We start from the raw sequence: 8,379 nt of genomic DNA, 5'->3' as shown, positions 1-8,379 counted from the left end.
TAAAGATAGACCTCGAGGCAATTTAGGTTTGTCACAAGAAACCTATATCAATAAGCTTTTAAAGATATTTCAGATAAGGAATTATTCACCAAGTATTGCATCAATTGTGAAAGGTGATTGGTTCAATTTGAACCAATGCCCAAAGAATGATTTTGAGAGAGAATTAATGAAAAACATCTCATATGCTTCTACTATAGGAAGCCTTACATATTTTAGATTTATACTAAACCTAATATTATATTTGCTATGGGGATGCTAGGGTGATATTAGAGTAATACAAGTATGGACCACTAGAGAGCTGTAAAAAAAGTGATGAGATATCTTCAAGGAATCAAATATTACATGCTTATGTATAGACATACAAACAATCTAGATATGATTGATTACTCAGATTCAGACTTTATTGACTATCTTCATATATTTATTTCTTAAGAAAGTTATTTTGACATAAATGATATGGATGAAGCATCCTTATTATTAGTATTAAAATCCATAGAGATAGACCTCGAGGTATTTTAGGTTTGCCATAAGAAATCTATATTAATAAGCTTTTAAAGATATTTCGGATAAGGAATTGTTTACCAAGTGTTATTCCAATTGTGAAATGTGATAGGTTCAACTTGAACCAATGCCCAAAAAATGATTTTGAGAGGGAATTAATAAAAAATATCTCATATGCTTCTACCATAAAAAGCCTTACATATGCTCAAGTTTATACTAGACCTGATATTATATTTGCTATGGGGATGCTAGGGTGATATTAGAGTAATATAAGTATATACCACTAGAGAGCTGTAAAAAAAGTGATGAGATATCTTAAAGGAACCAAAGATTACATGCTTATATATATACATATAAATAATCTAGATGTGATTTATTACTCAAATTCAGACTTTATTGGCTTTGTTGATTCTTGTAAATCAACATCATGGTATATTTTCATGATGGCTGGTGGAGCTATTTCGTAGACTGTCAAGCAAACCTTAATTGTTACTTCTACTATAGAAGTTGAATTCGTCTTTTGTTTTAAGGCTAGTTCACATGGTGTATGGCTTAAAAGTTTCATTTATGAGCTTAGAGTTATGGATTATATATCTAGGCAATTGAGAATTTTTTTATAATAATTCGGTTACTATCTTTATGGCTAAGAACAATAAAAATAGAAGTTGAAGTAAACATATCGACATTAAGTTTTCAACCATAGGAGAACTATTGAATCTCGTATTTTGATGATGAAACCAATTGATAATTATGTTTATGTTTAACTGCATTTTGAGTGATGCAGGTCTACTCGATCAGGATTAGACAATTAAGGCAGGAGGAATTGACGTTGCACCGAAGGAGATCACGTTAGGATATTGGATGGCAGAAGGCTTCAGACGTCGGGCATCGGGCCAAGAGCAGAATTGCGCTAAGGATATCGATGTTGCGGAGGTCAACCGCTGATTGGGCAACAAGCCGCAAGAGAAGACGATGCGTCGAAGAATCGGACGAAGCGCTAACCAATGACGTGCAGAGCAACAGAATGTCAATTCGCGTTGTAATAATTGTCTAGATCGGAGTTGAGTTTTGGTTTGTGTGTGCAGGATTAACTACGATAACGATGAAGACATAAAGCGAAACAAAGTGCTGGAGTCAAGCGCGAAGGATTCGTTGGGAGTTCGAGAGTTCGACGGAAGTCCGAAGGTTCGTCGGGAATGCTGCCGGAACTAGCCGAGAATGAGTAGGGAGCTTGCCGAAGGGTTTTTCGGAAGCTCGCCGGAAGGTTCGTTGGAAGTTCGCGGAGCTCACCGAGAAAGATCAGAGCTTACCGAAGAAGCTTGTTGGAACTCGCCAAGATCAAATCGTGAAGTCTAGGAGCTTGCCGGGAGTCCGCAGAATGGTTTCCGAGAGTTTATCGGAAGACCGTCGGAAGTTCGCCGGAAGCTCGCCGGAAGAAGTCTTGACTTACGGACTTTGTAATAGCTTAGAAAATATCTTTAAATTCATAGTTAGCACGTTAATTAGGGTTAAGATTAGGTATTAATCCTATAACCCAAGTAGGGACTAATTGGGCTCGAGTTCGGACTGGTTTGGGCCAAGTTTGGAGCCCAACCAGTGAGCTGAATTGGCCTAGGCGGTGGCACCGCCCAGCACCCGAGAGCTGGGCGGTGACACCTCCTGGGCAAGGCGGTTGCACCGCCCAGCACCCGAGCGCTGGGCGGTGGCACCGCTTGGCTGGGCGGTGGCACCGCCATCGGGAACATAAGAGAATTCAAATTTTTGGAGCCCAAATTTGAATCCTCTTGAGGCCTATAAATACCCCTCAAGTCTCAGCTGAGAAGACAACTTTTTGAGCAGCAAGTGTTTGAGAGAAAGGTCTTAGAAAAGTCCTAGCTAATCTTGTTTTCATTTTGCTAGTGTTCACCTCCTTCTTTCTTGCTGAAAATTTGTAAGAGAGTGAACCGCTTGTAAAGAGTTGTAAGAGGGGTATTTACCCTTCCCTTTCAAGAGATTTGATAGTGGAAGGTGGGAGCCTCATCGAAGAGGGGCCTCGCAAGTGGATGTAGGTCATTTGACCGAACCACTTTAAAATCGGCGTAATCTCCGGTTTGCGTTTATGTTTATGCATTTATCTTTCTGCAAACCTTTACTTTGCTAAGTTCACTGCCCTCATCTTATTATGTACGCTTTCAACGCAATTGAAACGGTTTCAAACGAAAACGTTGCTTTTATCGTACGAAAGATTTTCTAAAATCGAAGTTTTAATCCGCTCCACTAATTCACCCCCCCCCCCCCCCCCCCCCCCCCCCTCTTAGTGCTGCTCCGATCCTAACAATTGGTATCAGAGCCACGTTTTTCTACCTTGGTTTAACACCCAAATAGAAATGGCTCTTTACGGCTTTCAAGCGGGTCACTCTCTCATTTGTCCTCCCTTTTTCAATGGGACGGATTACACTTATTGGAAAACTCGAATGAGAGTTTTCTTACTTTCTTTGGATTTGAATTTATGGCACATAGTCGAAAATGGATTTGAAATGTCTTCTCTTCCAATGAACCAATGGAATGATTTGGAGAATAAGAGGTTTTCTTTAAACGCAAAGGCTATGAATGCCTTATTTTGCGCTTTGGACAAAAATGAGTTCAATCGGGTTTCTTTATGCGAAACGGCTTTCGACATATGGCACACTCTTGAAATCACACACGAAGGCACTTCTAGAGTTAAAGATTCGAAAATCAACATTTTAATGCATGATTTCGAGCTTTTTCAAATGAAGCCGAGCGAAACCATTGTTGACATGTACACCCGTTTCACGGATGTCGTCAATGGTTTACAAGCTCTTGGCAAATGTTTCTCGAATTTTGAACTTGTTAGTAAAGTTTTACGATCACTTTCTAAAGCTTGGGAATCAAAAGTAACGGCAATACAAGAAACAAAAGATTTAAATTTTTTTCCACTTGAAGAACTTATCGGCTCATTAATGACAATAGAAATGGTGCGCAATGCACATGATGAACACAATGAATACTTGAACCACCTTCCAAAGAACAGGAAGGATTTGGAACCTCGGACAAATGAATACCACTTGAGCGATGACTCAAGTGATGAGGACAATGATGAACTTAAACTTCGAACACCAACTCTTAATAAGTTCATTAAACAAAAATCTAAAATAAACAATGAACTTGAATAGAGGAAGAGGCCAAAGAAAAGGAAGGCACCCAAGGATGAATCAAGAACTTCCAAAGGTGAAACGGTGAATTGGGCTTTGACGGGCTTCGACTACAAGGTAAGTAACTCAACTCTCTTGAATTATTTTGAAATTACTTGAAGTTTTTCATGAGTTCTTAATTTAGATAGTAGGAATAGGAAATAAAAAAAAAATTATTTTTCAAAAATTATATCATGTTTTTCTTTTTTAGCATCTTTGAAAAAATTAAAAATTTGATCAATGAAAAGTATATTACTAAGGTTTCATGCATGTTATGTTTTGAAATATTGAATGATGTATGAAACATTATGGATTATAGTTATATGATATGTGATAATGCTTAGGATTAATCCATGCATGTGTATTTTGATGATTTTATGTCATGCATGAGTTTTTGAAGTAAATGTTGATTTGATACTCTCATTTTGGATTAACATGTTTTTGGTTTAATCATTTTTATGATGAATTAAGATGACATTCTCATGACATATTAAGATGACATAGTGCATGTACATCTATGTATGAATTTCTTGATAGTCTTTTGATGATAGATGTGATATCATGATGTTTTATTTTTGATGTGTTTGGTCTTGACGGCTTTATGACGAAACTTATGTTTTGACTTTAAATGATGATACAATGTTTTCACAAAAAGACTTGAACACTCTCACATGAAATCAATTGTATGAAATGGAAATGAATTTTCTATTCTATTGAGATTAATAAATTTATTTTACCAATCTTATGAATCTCATGAAAATAAACATGATGAATATTTTATAAATGAGTTGTCTTATAAGATTTTGCCTTTACATCTTGAACTTTAATGCTTATATTGATTTGGCATATAAAGACTAAGGCATGCTCATAAGAAGCAAATCACATGAATAGAAATTTATAAAAATGAAATGTAATCCTTTATCTTATTGATTTCTACCTAAGAGACCAATAAAACTATCTATGCCATTTTGAATCTCTTGAAAGAAATGTTGAGATTTTGATGATTTGGATGATTTGAATTTGAATGAGTTTTATTCAAAATCATGATCTTGATTCCATGATATTTACAAATTAAGATTTATTATGAATCAAGATTTTTTCATTAATCGATCTCCTAAGATTTTCTTTTGATTATTTATGAGTAGGTTTTTCAAAAAGAAATCATGCCTTTTGGTATTCATATGTTCTAATCTTTCATGATATGATTTTTATACAATTCCTTGTATTCATGAAATGTTTATCGCATCACCCAATTACTTTCTTCTTGATATTCCTTATGTGGTGATTAAAATTATGCATGAAATACTCTTGATATTATTTTGATGTATACAAATGAAAAGTTATAATCATGAATGATCGGATGAAATTTGACAAGTTAATATCTTCATGATTTGAAATATTTATAATTTGAAATTATGCATGCAATTGCTTTGTATTGTGATGATATATGCATCATGAATACTTTATTATCATACATGAAAATAGTGATAAACATTTTGAAAATAAATGTTTGTATCATGTTAGATGATTTTACATTTTGTGCATGATGAATTATAGTGATGATTGAAACAATGATTGAAATGCTTTAAATGATGAATGTTTGGTATCATGATCAACATGTTGATAAATGCTTGAAAATTTTAATGTTTGAGTATCATGTATGATATGCTTATTAATGATGATTGATTTATTTTTTGGTATCATGCATGAAAAATAAGGTTATTGAAATTGTGTATGTTTTAATTTGAATATATAATGATGCACAAATAAGAATGATACTTACCTTTGTCATAATATGAAAATTGATATAAGGGTCTTCCCTTCTTTTTGACAATGACAAAGGGGGAGCAAGAATTTCTAGCGTGGACATCATGAAAAGAGGCAAACTAACTAGCTTGCACAAATTCAAGATGAAAGCAAAAATTGCACTTCTCAAAAGAGAAGATGCAAATGTAACATTTGCCAAATTGTTTGCTTGCCTCATGTAAAACATTATCTCTTGCTAGTTTGGCATTTTTGCTAGCTTGTATATTGCAAAACTTGATCACTTTTTCAAACATTTTGCTAGCTTACACTTTGCAAAGAAAGCAAAAATGACACTTCTAGAAGAAAGAGCTTGTTATTTTGAACATCACAAGCTTGCCTATCTTAAGAAACAAAAATTGCAAAAGTGCTATCTTGCCTATCTCAAGAAGCAAAACTTGCAACTTGCACATTGCAATAGGAAGCAAGAATTATGAGCTTACACAAGAAAGCTATCTTGCATTTGCTTTCAAAATTTTCGCTAGCTTGTATATTGTGAAACTTACATATCGTAAAAATTGCTAGCTTGTAGTCTAAAGAGAAGCAAAAAGTTGCTATCTCAAAAGAAGCAAATGTGCTATCTTGCCTATCTTAAGAGGCAAAAATGCTAACTTGCACATCTAGCAAAACTTGACAAATTTGCATATTTCAAGAAGCAAGAGTTGCTTTCTTAAACATCTCAATATTGCTAGCTTGCATGATGTAGAACTTGCTATCTTGAACATTACCAAAAGTGCTATCTTGTATGCTGTAAAACTTGCATATCTAAAACTTGATAGCTTGAATGTCCTAAGCATGATGCATTACTTGCTAAATTTTCTAGCTTCAAAACTGCATGATGATAAAACTTAATATTATATTTTTCATGCAATGAGTTGAACTTATATTACAAACACAAAGAATAGTTGTACTTCTCCTTTTTGTTGATAACAAAGGGGGAGAAGTATGTTGATGACATGATATGCATAAGTCTATGCATGAGTTCATAATGATGTGTTGCAAGTATTCATGATGAATATTGCAATGACTTGAATTCAGTTTGAATTCAAGGTTCTATCAATATGACATATTGATAGGGAGAGTTTGTTTAAACTCCGGGAGTCAAGTTTAACTCCGTCATCAATTGGTTGTCATCATCAAAAAGGGGGAGATTGTTGAATCTCGTATTTTGATGATGAAACCAATTGATAATTATGTTTATGTTTAACTGCATTTTGAGTGATGCAGGTCTACTCGATCAAGATTAGACAATTAAGGCGGGAGGAATTGACGTTGCGCCGAAGGAGATCACGTTAGGATATTGGATGGCAGAAGGCTTCGGACGTCGGGCATCGGGCCAAGAGCAGAATTACGCCAAGGATATCGATGTTGCGGAGGTCAACCGCTAATTGGGCAACAAGCCGCAAGAGAAGACGATGCGTCGAAGAATCGAACGAAGCGCTAACCAATGACGTGCAGAGCAACAGAATGTCAATTCGCGTTGTAATAATTGTCTAGATCGGAGTTGAGTTTTGGTTTGTGTGTGCAGGATTAACTACGATAACGATGAAGACATAAAGCGAAACAAAGTGCTGGAGTCAAGCGCGAAGGATTCGTTGGGAGTTCGAGAGTTCAACGGAAGTCCGAAGGTTCGTCGGGAATGCTGCCGGAACTAGCCGAGAATGAGTAGGGAGCTTGCCGAAGGGTTTTTCGGAAGCTCGCCGGAAGGTTCGTTGGAAGTTCGCGGAGCTCACCGAGAAAGATCAGAGCTTACCGAAGAAGCTCGTTGGAACTCGCCAAGATCAAATCGTGAAGTCTAGGAGCTTGCCGGGAGTTCGCAGAATGGTTTCCGAGAGTTTATCGGAAGACCGTCGGAAGTTCGCCGGAAGAAGTCTTGACTTACGGACTTTGTAATAGCTTAGAAAATATCTTTAAATTCATAGATAGCACGTTAATTAGGGTTAGGATTAGGTATTAATCCTATAACCCAAGTAGGGGCTAATTGGGCCCGAGTTCGGACTGGTTTGGGCCAAGTTTGGAGCCCAACCAGTGAGCTGAATTGGCCTAGGCGGTGGCACCGCCCAGCACTCGAGAGCTGGGCGGTGACACCTCCTGGGCTGGGCGGTTGCACGGCCCAACACCCGAGCGTTGGGCGGTGGCACCGCTTGGCTGGGCGGTGGCACCGCCATCGGGAACATAAGAGAATTCAAATTTTTGGAGCCCAAATTTGAATCCTCTTGAGGCCTATAAATACCCCTCAAGTCTCAGCTGAGAAGACAACTTTTTGAGCAGCAAGTGTTTGAGAGAAAGGTCTTAGAAAAGTCCTAGCTAATCTTGTTTTCATTTTGCTAGTGTTCACCTCCTTTCTTGCTGAAAATTTGTAAGAGAGTGAACCGCTTGTAAAGAGTTGTAAGAGGGGTATTTACCCTTCCCTTTCAAGAGATTTGATAGTGGAAGGTGGGAGCCTCATCGAAGAGGGGCCTCACAAGTGGATATAGGTCATTTGACCGAACCACTTTAAAATCGGCGTAATCTCCGGTTTGCGTTTATGTTTATGCATTTATCTTTCTGCAAACCTTTACTTTGCTAAGTTCACTGCCCTCATCTTATTACGTACGCTTTCAACGCAATTGAAACGGTTTCAAACGAAAACGTTGCTTTTATCGTACGAAAGATTTTCTAAAATCGAAGTTTTAATCCGCTCCACTAATTTACCCCCCCCCCCCCCCCCCCCCTCTTAGTGCTGCTCCGATTCTAACAAGAACATGTAAAAGAAAAGAAAGTGATCACTAAGTATATTAATACTTAATTAATAATTGTTGATCCTTTATCTAGGGGCATGCTACCTTTGAAATTCAAGGATAGAAAAAAGGACTTGTTCCATTTTGTAATTGTATTTACTATT

This window comes from Musa acuminata, chromosome BXJ2-6 (assembly GCF_036884655.1).
Source record: "Musa acuminata AAA Group cultivar baxijiao chromosome BXJ2-6, Cavendish_Baxijiao_AAA, whole genome shotgun sequence".
NCBI classification, from domain to species: domain Eukaryota; kingdom Viridiplantae; phylum Streptophyta; class Magnoliopsida; order Zingiberales; family Musaceae; genus Musa; species Musa acuminata.
The sequence above is the reverse complement of the archived record's forward strand: the minus strand, read 5'-3'. Positions refer to the sequence as shown.